We start from the raw sequence: 14261 nt of genomic DNA on the forward strand, positions 1-14261 counted from the left end.
CTGGCGGGGGCGGGGTGCGCTCACCGCCTTGGGCAGACGCTGCCGAGTCCCCGGAGCCGCGGGCCGAACCCCCGGGCGGCGCGGAGCCGCGGCGTGTCCGACGCCCCCGCCCGCTCTCCCTCCCTCCCTCCTTCCCTCCCTCCCTCGCGGCGCTGCCCGCGGCGCGGCCGCGGCTCCGCTCCCCGGGTGTTGTATGTATGTATGATTATTCGTACAAAGTCTAAGACATTTTGTTATTCCTGTTTACAGAAAGGTGACAAAATATTGCTCTCAATAATACAGTGTCATCTTCAGGAAAAAAAATCATGTGCTCAAAATCTTAGTTATGCCATTAAACCCCTATGTGTAATACAGCCCCTTCAGCACCGCGGCCAGCGCCGCGCCCCCCCCCGCGCCTCGGAGGAGCGGCGCTGCACCTCGCACAGCGCACTGAGCGGAAAGAACGCGGCCTCTGTGCACCCAGTCCCGCTCCCGGGCAAACCGGGCACAGCCGCAAGAATGCTGCTGTAGTGCTATAAACAGATAGCACTCGTTATCTGTTTATATAGGTATATAGATACAGGTTTATGTAGGTATCTTTACCGCTGTATCTACGTTTATTCACGCAGCTTATTTTAGATCATGTTAGGAATCCATTACAGACTGCTTTCTCTAAAGCATTTAATATATTCCACCTCTTTTTTAGTCCTCTGTTTTCATGCCTCTGAGTAGGCCACTGTAACACTCAATCTTGATTTGTGGTGTTTACAGCACTGGAATGAACTGAGCATATTCTGAAGATAATTATTTTTCCTTTCAGAATCTAATAATAAGAAATTTTTATCTCTTTGAAGAAAATGGAAGATGCAAAAATCGGTATTTCTAAGTCATTGCCATTATATTTCTCTTATTTCATTTTAATCTTAAAGTTTCTGTAATGTGCTACTTAAAAAAGAAATGTACTTTAAATATTTTAAGCTCCTTCACTTGCTCAGTGGGTAAGTAAATCCAAACTGTATTTTCAAAGGAAGATTCCCTGATATAATATATGTTGTAGTCGTAATATCCTAAAAGGAACTGCTCTTTGGGTTTATAGAAATATTTCTTTCAGATGTTGCCCTCTGCTGGAGGGTTAATGAAGTTTTACAGCGCCAAAGCACATTTATACAAGATCAATTATTTTAATGTTGAAATTCCCATCATGACTGTTCCATGTAGAATTTCAATAATTCCTTTCATAATTGTAAAAAAACTACCAAGTACTAGAATAGAAAATAAATTATAAATAAAGCATATGAAATTAAAATGTTGCTAATTAGCATCATAACACAGCCTAGATTTCTACATCACAGTAGCTATTGAATGTGGTTTGCAGCATTGTCACTACCATTACAAACCTGAAAGGTTTTTTCCCAGAAGAGGAAAAGCTGCACAGTTACATAAGCACGTCTTCCCAGTGTATCATGGCTCCACTGTGCCATTGCAGATGCTCAAAGGAAACCCATATTAATAGATTTTTCTGAGAGACAGCAGGAACAGAATATTGTTTTGCAGGGATGCATTAAATGGGATTGGATTCTGTAATTCAAGCTTTTCAGAAAGGTACTGAGTCCTTTTCTGAGCTGGAATTTGAGGCTGTAAAGCCTGCTGGGCAAGGGTGCTTTGTTTATTTATGCTGTGCAAGGAGCTCTGGCCCTTTTTTTAGAAAGCTCAGCAATGGCATGGCTTTGATGCTATGGCTACTAAGTAGCAGCAATAATTATTAGCAAACTAACAGCATTTAATAAATAAATGATGATTGGTTTGGGACAGATAAATAATTTATCATATCACACCAAAATGGAGAAGAAAAGTCAAGATGGCACATTCCTGTTTTTTTTTCTCCTAGTAGAGGAGAATTAGATAGTCCTTAATTGCATAAAATATGTAAAATAGCAAGCAACCCTCATACAGTAAAATCCTAGAATGACTAGGCTCTGCTGCTGTAGCTATTTGAAATAGAATTTTTTTGTCTATCAGATGATACATCCAGATATTACTGAGCCACATCTGGATCAATCTCAGCTGGTTTGTCTTCACATGAGAGCAGTAGACAGCTATATCTCATTAGTTATACAAAACTTGTACAGTCATCTCAGCTTCTTAAACATAATATATTAAGTATTTAACCTTGGTAGAATAAGCCATTTATAGAAGAAACAGCATGTAACATTAATCAAAATTGTTCTTGATAATTATTTTTATAACAAATACCTGTCATAAACCACTCACAAAAGTACGCTTGAACTTCAGTGAAATCACAATGAGCTCTTTTCACTGGTGTCAGTGGTAAAGGGAAATAGGAAGTTATGCAGAATGTTCTAGTCCAGATGATCACTGCTAAATGTTCACATATTGACCAGGCAGAAAGAGATTCAGCCAAAAGTTGCTAAGTAAAAATTGCGGCTCTGAAATGGCTCTAACAGTATCTGTGGGATGATATGGTGTAATCCAAGATGCTGCAGATGTCTATGTTTTTCACACAGAACCGAAAACTTATTGTTTCATCCTGAAATCTTGCAAATAAATACAACTTTCTTAATGCCATTGTATTTTCTTTAACTTTTGCTCATGTGAAGGCTAAAGGGTTGAATCTTTTACCTTTTTATTTCTATAAATAGTTCATTTTTACAAATTTTGAACTGAGTTACTTCAAGAAGTTAATCTCTTTCAGTGGTAAAGAATTATAGATGTGGTTCTTAGCTCATTTTTTCCTATTCCTATGTAACTAATCTCAAAATTTGCTACGATAACCCTCAGAATAGTCCCTAAATATTGTATAGCTCTCTTAGAGAAGTTCACAGTCAATACTTCAATATAAATCCCTTCTCTTTAAGTTTTAGTCTTTCTGAAGAAAACTACACCGTAAGCTAAAATTTTCAACTACCAGTGATTTAAAAATAGTAATTATTTAAATTCTATTTTTGACCTTTTCTTTGGCGTTGATTCACTGCAAAATGAATTTTCTCTTTCCCAAGTGTCATGCAAGCAGAATTTATAAATGGACATATATTTTATGATTCATTTTGAAAAAGCAAATATGTATTACTTTAACTTCATATGACCATACATAAAAAGTCTAAGACATTTTGTTATTCCTGTTTACAGAAAGGTGACAAAATATTGCTCTCAATAATACAGTGTCATCTTCAGGAAAAAAATCATGTGCTCAAAATCTTAGTTATGCCATTAAACCCCTATGTGTAATACAGACTTCTGGTACTGAGTGAGGATAGCATAAACATGCCTCAAAAATATGAATTATGATCTGATTATTACTCCTGTTTATGGTAGCTGTCCACTAAATCCAACGGAATTTGATGTTACCTGAAGAACAAAGCAATTTTTTTTACCTTCTTTGGGACTATGGAACTGCAAAATCACACAGCAATGCCAAAATAATCATCATGCTTGCCAGGCCACCAGAAAGAAGGTTTTCTGGAAGAAGCAAGAGCTTTCTAAACTCTTTTATAGTAAACTGTTTATTGAAAGAAATTCTATCATTAAAAGAAAAGATTGAAATAAAATCTTGTGCCAAATCTTCACTTAAGAGGCAGAAAAATGTGTCAAAAAGTTCGTTTTAAATCAGGAATTTTCTCATTCTCCCTAAAAATTTGCAAGGATCACTTCCTGAACAACTTCTGTGGGCTTTTGTCTTATTCTCCTTAGCCACGATGAGTCAGTCAGTGCTGGACAAGTCCCTTGAAAAACTGCACAATACATCATTTTGAGGATTAAGATGTAGTGTCCATGTGTTGACATATTAAGGATGTGTCTGTGCTGAATTTTGCATGCCAAGCCGTAAAGTTTCCTGAATCCAACTATGTGAAGTTGGGTTGACAGCACTTTATAGATAATTTTTCCTTATGCAGGCCTATCCATCAGTGTCTAAACCTTTATTTTATGAAATGGGCTGTGCCTAAAGCTCCAGACCCAGGCTGTGAGCACAGTGTGGTTGTTATGCCCTGTTGGGAAGTGTATTACACAATGGTGTTAAAAGGAATAGCTGTCACATGCTGCAATACTCAGAACTTTCTGCTTCCTCACAATTTGTGATATTTACACCTTGAATGGTACTTTAATTTCCTGAACTGCAGGTCAGATTGGTGATTTATATGTCATATAACAAACATGGCAGAAGTTGAACTGTTGGATCAGATCTTGGCTCTGTATTTCCACAGCAACACAATTATCCTTCTTATTTTGTGTCTGAAAGTGAACATGCTTGGACTGAAATATGCTAAAGAATGCATGTGTCTGGGCAGAACTTACACATTCACATGGTCCTTCTCAACCAGATTGTGCATTTTTGAACTAAAAATCTGGAACTTCAGGCCACAATCACAGGGACAAATAGAAAAATCTAGCAGGAAACTGGCCACAGAGGCAATATGAAAGAGGCTGTGGACTTTGTCAAGCAAAGTAGCTTTTCCACTGCTTCAGCTAAGTTTGATATTTGGCAGCTTAGTGCTTGCAAATTGGGCTACTCTTTCAGATGCCCTTATTCAGCTGCTAGAATGTTATTACATTGCTTTGCCAGTAGTCTAATAGGCACAAGAAATGAAATGTGGTAGAGTACAGGAGTTTCACACATTTTTCAGGGCAGTTTTTAGTTTTCAACCAAAGTGTAGGTAATTTGCTCAGGGATCTCTGCACTATCATAGATGATGAAATAGTCTAAAGATATGCTACAAACTCCAGGGTTTTGTTTGGTTTTTTGGTTTTTTAACTTTAGGAATATCTTGTTCCTAAGCATGTAAAGTCTTAGTGTTCATTCTAATAGTGCCTTATTATCAGAATCTAGCTGTTGAAGCCCTCTAATGGTAAAAGGACTAGGTAAATGACTAGAATTGCAGTCAGTTTTTATGTTCTATTGGTATTGAAGATTTCACCATGAAAAAAAATATCACTAGATGATTTGCAGTTACTAAATAGGATGACTCCACGGCTGGAAATTTTTCTGTTATGTTACAAAACTATTCATTTATTTCCTCCATCCTGCCTTTCCTATCTAAAATCTAGTTCATTTTTAGTATCAGCAGATAGATTGTTAAAAACACCCCAACAAACTAATAAAAATCCAGCCAACAGCAAATGCCTTTTAAATCATGAAAGCAACAATATTACTTTGGTGTTTTTTTTTTGTTTTTTTTGTTTTTTTTTTTTTTTTTTTGTTTTTTTTTTTTTTTTTGTTTGTTTTTTTTTTATTTTTTTTTTCTGGAGAAATTTCTGTGTAGAAATTTAACATTTCCATTTACATTTATCTTAAAAGTAAATGAAGATGCTTATATTCTTCCCACATATTACAGGAACATCTGTTCCTCTGAATTCCAGTACTGTTCCATGAGGTACACGCAAAGGATCCCAAAGGACTGGAAGCCATCTGTCATGTTACACAGAAAGAAATGCACCTACCTCTGGGGCTCAGACACAGGAACAGTTCTCTCAGTACCCAAGACAACTATGCAACACTTGGTGAGTGGGATGCAATTACCCATAACAAAATTTAGCCAAGGATTTGTGATTGCAGCACATTATCCTATCTTTTATTACTATGATGATTAATATCATTAATCTGTCATTAAATTTTTGTTCCAGGATAACCATCACTGGACTGTTTAACAGCTTAGAAAACACTTTTATGCAAGGGTCAGTTTGGTCTTAGTGACGGTCAGGTCTCTTTTCACTGCATGAGAAACCTTGTGAGAAATGTAGAAATTAAAGACTGTGTTATGGTGACTTTTTATTGCAAGAATTAGAAAATCAGAAGCAGATTTTATAAGGCTGGAGTAGTTCCTTATTTTCTGTTGACTTGTCTCTTAGCATCATTTTAAAATGTATTAAAAAAAGTTTGGGGAGGAATTTCCATTGATTCAGATCACAAGTTACACTGATCTGAGCAGGGCTTAAATCTACTATATGCTTTCATTTGCTAGAATACTTAAAGAGATACCAAAAGTAGCATCAGATACGTCATTTGATCAGGAAATTATTCCTGGTGAGGGAAAACAATCCAAGAAAACTCATAATAGATATTTGGAAAATAATTGTGCTTAGTACAATAGCAAACTGATGTCTGAGGTGGTAGAGCAGGTTCTGGACTACTTTGTTGGATCTGAGACTGATATTACAACTCAAATTTGTCACTTAGCTTTAATGTGCCTCAATATTTTTGGGGTTATACTTCTTTATGATAAATATTGATTTTTTCAATAGACTAACACAAAATTCAGTAAATGCTGTGTAGGAAGACTGTATGTGGATTCTTTTACATATAAAGTTGTTTCCCTAAGGAGAAAGACATGCATATTAGAATCTATATCCACAAAAATAATTTACTAGTTGACAATTGTGTATTTTCACGTGCTAAGCCATAACTTTTCTCTGTAAAAGGATATTGAGATAATGAGTAGAGCTCATTGTAGCAAAAAGTAAATAAGAAGGAAGTATGTGTTTAGCTGATGTTTTGGGTTAGTGGAGTCTGTAGAATGTAATTGTCATGCTTTCCCAAGAAAGAAATCTGAGGGAGACTTTAATTCATCCCGTATTTTCTTCTTTGGTTTCATTTCTTGACAGGCTGACAACCATCGCACAAATTCAAGACTGAACATAATTCTCTTGCATTTTCTTGGAATTAGCATAAAAGTATTGTCTCCAATATGGATCCAAGATAGGAGAATATGAAATTGGTGCAGATTTCTTATGTCATACATTTGCATCTGCATTAGATAACACTAACCCACATTAACAGTGCTAGCACATCTTCAAATGACTAATACTTTAATAAAAATACTCCCATCATTGTATTCATAATATAAAATCAGATATTGCTTGTTCTGTGAGCACAGAAACATAGAATCATAGAATCATAAAGGTTGTAAAAGACCTCTAAGGTAATTGAGTCCAACTGTTAATGAATCCATCTGATTCTCTCAGGCTTCCTGTCCTCAGCAACCCTGGTTTTCTACTGTCCTTTCCTTACATCAGGCCCTGGTCAGGATCTATGAGAACTCAGGTCCTCCCCTGCACGTTCTCCAATGCTTTCTTGTCAGCATACTTAGTTTCTGTCATGTCATCGACATGCCTTTTCCTTCTTCCTTATTGTACCTCTTTTATTTTCCTTTAGAATACTGCTTTTCGTAAATTATTTTTTTTTTAATTGTAGGGAACTTGTAATGCTGGCACATTCATATTTCTGCCAAATGGGACTAAAATGGGTTCAAAAGTGATTATGAAAGGAAATGAACACACACACAAAAAAAGGAATGTCTCATTTTGTTAGAAAATAGGACTGAACCCATCAATGTTAGATATCATCAATGTTGATGTCATGTTTCATTAATAGCAGAAGCTATCTTTGATATTGCTGTATCTTTTGAGGGGCAATGTGTGTGTCTTCTCTAAACTCTAAGGTCTTACCTCTTTCATAAATACTTCAGAAGTGCTAGATACCTTCTTCGGAGAGCATGGCCATGGGTTTGAAGGTAGAAACATCCAAGTGTTCTTGTCCTTGCAAAGGAAAACCGAAGACTGTAAAAGATTTTGAGGGAATCAAAAGACAGAAATGCTATTCTTGTTGATACGTGGAATACTTAAGATGTTCCTTCTCCCCCTGAAATATTAGAGCAGCACATAAATTAAGAGGAGAGGAAAATATCTGCTTTATTGTAGGGCACTGCTAATGACCTCAATGGTGGTTGCATTGTGTTCCACAGGGGAGGGGGGAAGATGAGGATGTCATATAGATCGATCACTTCAGGCCAAAGCACTCAACCTATACATTTAAAAATACCTGTGATCTCTAAATGTAACTAAAAATATCAAGTTCTTGATTCAGACACCTTTTCTAAATGTCAGCATTGAGCTCAGATTTCATATGCATTTCATTTTATAAACTGGTATTTAAGTGTAAATATTTTACATCTATTTTTTTCTTATTGTTTGTTATAAATAAATCATCACAGATCTGGTAGATCAACTAACTGATTCCCCTGGAGAAAGTCTGCTGATTTTTCTGTGACTCAGTCTCTGTGTGACCGGTTTAGACATTTTTAGCTATTCCAGTGTTTCTTCTATGGGGGAGGTGAATTTTAATTATTTGTTCTGTGCCCTGTTTGCAAGACTTGGAAGTTCAAACAGTTCAAGAGAATTGTGCTGAACCTTCGTCCCTTACCAGGCTCAAGGTTTCCTTGTCTGTCTCTTAAGCTGGTGTTTTCATCCTGAAAGCCAGGACAAGCATTTCTGTCTTCTGGTTTTTTTTTCCAACAGCCCTTATCTTAATAGTTGTCATCTGCTGGGCCTTTACCATGGACTTTTGTTGAATTATGTCTGATTATTACGACTCATTCTGTAGTTGAGTCATTTTTTTACTCCTCTTGGGGCAAAGACTAGCTCGTTGCTTCCCTTTTCTACCCAAGGGCACTCTTTTATGGACAGTTCTTCACTGGCTTTTTCTCTTTCCAGAGCTGGAGGAGTGATCAGTAGCACCACTTGTGCTATCCCTATGTGCTATGAGAAGTGATCAGTATTACCATTAGTGCTGTCTCTGTATGCTGTGGTGTATGATTTAGGGATCCCACTGTTTGCCAAAGCCAAATACTGAAGTTCAGATAGAAAGCTCTTACAAGACAACACTATTTATTCTGTTTTAGTGCTACAGAAACTTCTCAATCTATTAGAAAAATAACAGCTGGAAGGAGGAAAGAGACAAATGCCAAAGTCTCTGCTTGTACTGTATTGCTACCTAGTAGAGCAAGAGGCATATCTCTGCATAATATTCAGAAAGGAATTCAGGATCTGCCCATCTGTATGGAACTAATTTAAATGTGCCCATGGCATTCTACCAGTTGAGAAATATTCCATTGAATTTTCACATCCTCTATGCTCTCCTTTCAGAAGTAATGCCAGTTTCTCAAAAATTGTCTTACCATTTGTTTGTTCTGAAACCCTGTTGAGGTATTCCTTAGATACTGAGCCTGCTTTATCCATGAAAAATGTCCATCATGCTACTGCCAAGCAAAGATCAAGACTGAGCTATGAATAAATATGTAAGAAAAGGAAGGTTGCAAGCACAGTTTTGTTGCTGTTTGCCAGATGTCCAGAGCTCACACCCCGGGGGCTGCAACACTTAAGTTGTTAAATTTAATTGTTTGTTTTCTTGTTTTATCACTTAATATTTTTCTGTATTTCCACACTGTATGTCTTTGTACATAATTCCAATAAAATCACTGTTGCTATTTCAGAAAAAAGGACCCAAATTTTTTTACAGTGATTTGAATGTTTTTTTTGTACACATCATTTTTTTCTCCTTATCACGACAGACTGATTTAGGTACTAGTTTTCCCTAATTTTGTTTTGTTTTGATGTGTCTAGTAATTGGTCTGAGACTGCCAATTCATCCACAATTCACACCTACCATGATGTTATATATTCCCTTTTTTTTTGTGGATATGTTCTGGCTTCTGATGTGCTGAACACATCAGAAGCATTACAAAGGTACAAAGGCTAGATTTAACGCCTTTACAGCAACAGGCTTAATATTTTTTGGTTTTCTGTTAGGAATAATCTATAATAATCAAAGTTCTGAAATAAATACATATCCCCAAACTGAATGGCTGGAAAGCAAGTAGTCCCAAAAAATCCATTCTGTCAGTCATGTCCTCTTCACTTCCAAATCCTTTTTTACTATGAGGCCTCACTGGCTTATGAAAACACCTTTCCCTGGAGGAATCCTATCTTAAATAAAAATCTCCACTGAATCCATGTGTTAAATCAGTCTCATGTTACTGAGTCACTCCTGGTGCATTGAGATGGTCTTCTGCTTTCATAGACAAATTTCCTTGGCAGGATGCCCGTTTCTTTCCATTTATGACAAGAATATTAATCACTCTCTGATCAGTGTATGCTCCATCATCAGGACACATCATAAATCATTGAGAGGTACTTTGGCAGCTGGTTAGCATTACACCTAAGTGCTTCACCCAGCACATGCTTTTTCCATCTACATGAGCATCTTTCCTTCACTCATGTCCTGTACCTTGTGTAGCGTACTCCAAAAGGCTTCATAAATCGATTACTTGTCTTTCAAAAGCTGCCCTGTACTCTCCAGCACTTCTAATAGATTTCAAAATGATCCTCATTAATCCTTCTTCACTGAAAGGGTGGGTGACCAGTCACAAAGCCTGATGGAGATGGAAAAATATGACCAGGGAGGGAAAGAGAGAGGAGGATCCTCTCTTAAATCCATCTGAGGCACAGAGGTGGTCAGCGCAACAAACCAGCCCAAGTTTCTCTTATTGAATCCAGTCTCAATGAATATGACTTTAAATACAACAGGACTTTCTTTCTTATTTTGGCAGGAAATCTCACAAATTATTCATGTTCAGGAATTCCTTTCCCATACCACAGGCAGGTTATCAGCTTGAGAGCAGATCCTCACTAAGCTTTTTTGAGGGGGCTGAAGGCAATTTCTGGTTCACATATATATTACTGTTTTTTCAAAATGCTCCATCCTTCATCTACCCCATTTCCCTGCAGTAGGATAAAAAGCAGTTTACAGATCCCAACATTTGAAGGAATGTCCCTTTCTCAGCACAAGTGGGATGGCAGATGTACATGTCAGCTCTATCACTTTCTTCTCCATGCTTTTTCGTATTTAATTCCTTGCTGTTCCACAAAAGGTTATAGGGACATAAATAGGACAACATAATGTTCAAAATTAAAGTAATTCTAAAAAAAATCTGAATTTGTAATTCTGTAGTTCTAAACAGTTGGTAATATTGCTAAACATTGGAGCCCTATTCTAATACCCTTAATAAGTACTTGACCAAAGTGTAACTCCATTTTTTTGTTACATCTGCTCTTTTGTTAGCAGACAAATCAGGTTCAGAAATTCTTTGTGTATCAGGAGGGAAGAATGAGCAAACTGAGCATGAGCAGTAACTTCTTCTTGATAGCATTCATATACCTGATACTTCTCAGGATTTTTATTTATTAATTAGTCTGAGTTTAATTCTCCATATAATATATATAATCATATAAAATTATATATAATAATATATATCTATATATAATATAGATATTACTATATGGCTGTGTTCACAATATAATCTGTCTGATACTATGGTCACACAACAACTCTCACATGTAAGTATCTGAAGTGCAGCTTGAGTGTGGTAACTGGTAACTCAGTTTTGCAGAACAAGATGAAAGACTGGAAGTAGTAATATTTTTGCCTTCGATTAAGGCAAAAAAGTATTAATATTTGAAAGATGAAAGACTGGAAGTAGTAATATTTTTGCCTTTGATGATAACAAAATTTATTAAAACTTCCATTCTTAATATTTTAAATTATTCCCCAAACGTATTTAAGAACTATTTAGAAAATTTCCCATTATTTAAAGCTTTTTCAGTTAAAAATCTGTTGATATAGATATTTGTTTTTAGTGAAAAATTCTACTTTAGAAAACTTTTGTTAAAAGAACAATAATTTGATATCACTCTCTTCTTATGCTAAACAGTATCAATCCTTTTCCAGGTTAGAGGCTTAATTATAAAGTTTCAGAATGACTGAATTTTGTGTATTTCTGCACCAAATATGCACCAAATAATTGGCATTTATTGCAGAATAAAGAAGCTTGCCAGTGTAGCCTTATAGGAAGTTGTGTTTGTTCTTACCACAACAGAAACTGAAGTTCCCTTGCTCAGCATTTGCTCCATCCTCATCAGACACTGGAGGTCTGTGGAAAAGCCTTGCTGCTAGGACTGCCTTTGTGCCCAGGAATGAGCTCAGTCCCTGAAATGCCAGATATGTGACTGTCAGGGATGAGTGGTGTGTGCACAGGAGAAAGGGGGGGTTGCACTATGCACCATGAGGTGTCTGGGTACTCTGAGTAGACATTTGAAGCAGAGTTTGTACAGCATTGAAAATGAAGGATTTCTTTGCAGTTAATTTCTTCCAGGTGCAAAAACAAAGAAAATCCTGCTTTTCCCTTCTCGACAGAATCAACCCTTCAGATGTCCCCTTCCAGTTCCTGTATTAACTACTAATACCTGTGTCTCTTCTCCTAGGCAGGGGAGACTTGCTGACAGGCTAGCATTTACATTTAAAGGCTTCTTCTACACAGCTGAATATTAAAAATTCCTCTACAAGTGCTGGCTTCAAGCCTGTCTGGTGCCTCAGCTTTTCTCCAGTTCATAAGACCTTACACTTCTGTTTATTCAATTTCCTCCTTCTGAAGATAAAGTAATTAATAAAGACTTCATAGCTCCTTCCTATTTTCAGTGTCCTCCACATGTTCAGCACATAAACCCAGCACTCTGAATTTATAGCAAAAGTATGAAGCAGGCTCTTTTTCTGCTTTGATTTCCTCTATCCATGTCACCTCCCTCAGTTCTAATCACAGCAGTGACCCCATTAACTAGATCATAATCTTTTTAGCAGTCCCACAGAGAGCACTTTTAGTTGATGAAAAAGTTGGATGTTGGTACCTGGTGACTCAATATGCAGTAGCATCTTTTAATTAAAACACAAGCCATTGTGACAGGCAGGTTGCAGCCACAGAATTATTTGCTATTTCCACCTAAATGCAAAAAAAACCACCCAATGAAAAAGCATTTATTGCTTACCATAAAACACACAGGATCATTCTCCCTTACTCAAAATATGAGACTTTTTTGCTATTGCCTCCTGTGCTGCTTCAGAGAAAGCTAAAAAGCTGTCATTGATACTGAGGAAAGCAATCCTATGTGAAAGGGGAAAGCAGAGAATCCTTCCTGATTGCAATGCACTAGTGGCTTGCTTAGAGCAGCAGGAACTCTAAATACCTTAAAATTAACAGATTGCTATTACATGGTGAGCTATATATAAATCTCTTGGCCTACCTATTTCATCTGTTTGGTTTTTTACCTGGATCTTTCTTACAGAGATGTTGAAATCTTGGCCACATCTCAAAATAATAGTACACTTAATATTGGAATAGATGGAGACATAATTTTAGCTGAAGAATAATATATAGATGCCACCACCAGAGAACAGGCTTACCTTCAGCATTACTGTTTGCTAGCACTAGTAATGTGCAGAAATGTGCATTTGAGATAACCTGACAGCAAAAGTGTCTGTTGTGAAGATGTAACATGGCAGGGAATCCGGCCTTCCTATCAGTTTTCCCTGCTAAAACCTTTTGTCTCGAGTACTTCTATTCCTTTTTGAAAAACCTATTAAAAGAGCTATTGAGCATGCAGTCCTGGAATACTCCAGCACTATTTTTATTACATTTCACCAAGCACTAGCTGAGAAAAATAAGTAAAAGCTGCCAGCATGGGAGATGCAAGGATCTAGGAGCCATCTGAGCCAGAGCTTTTCTACCTTTGCAACTTTTCATTGCTGGGGACAGTGTGGGCCAGATAGACCCACAACATTAAGCGTTTCAAACAGACTGTGGTTAAGGAAGGGCCAACATAACAACAAGGCTCATTTATTTAATGCCTCCTGATGACAGAAGCAGTTCCTATGGCCTCTGCATTGTTCAGCACCAAAACTGAAATGGTGAACAGTGTTGGATGCTTTGAACACCCAAGGGCCAAGCAAGGTCAGTCAGTGATTTAAATACAAATGTTTTTGACAAGCTAACAGCACTGGTTTGTTGAGGAGTCAAAAAGAATAATTAAAAAAAAAATCCTACCCTAATCAAATGGTTCAGACTGACTCATTTCTGACTGAGAAAGCATAGTCACTAATTATTGCAGGGTAATGTGCGTATGCACCTTCCAAAAATTGATATGGCTGCTGAATTTCACATCCTACTCATCATCTCCCAGCAGATTTCTCAGTACTTGCTTAAAAAAAAACCCTCCTGAGTTGCATCTGAATGATGTAAATGTTGTGTTAAGACAATGATTATTTAAAACCAGAATGAGATTTAATTTAGCTACTCTTTTTTAAGGATGCCAAGGCAAGAATTGTTATGACCACCCTTAAGAAGGCAGACAGACAAAAAAAAGTGGCTGTGGCTTAATGAGGTTATACAGTAATTCATACAGTCTGGAAGTAATTTTATTACCCTTCATATGGCAGTGAACATCCTTTTTTCCCCTTTACTTCTTTCCATCTGTTTAGGGAAGGAAGGTTTTTAAAAGAAGTCCTTTGTGAGGGGTCTCTTAACCCTCTCTGGATACAATCTCTCCACACCAGATGTTAGGACCCCCGACCCCTCCTCTGTGTCTCCCAGCAGTGTGTCCTAAAC

The sequence above is a fragment of the Vidua chalybeata genome, chromosome 6 (genome assembly GCF_026979565.1).
Source record: "Vidua chalybeata isolate OUT-0048 chromosome 6, bVidCha1 merged haplotype, whole genome shotgun sequence".
NCBI classification, from domain to species: Eukaryota; Metazoa; Chordata; class Aves; order Passeriformes; family Viduidae; genus Vidua; species Vidua chalybeata.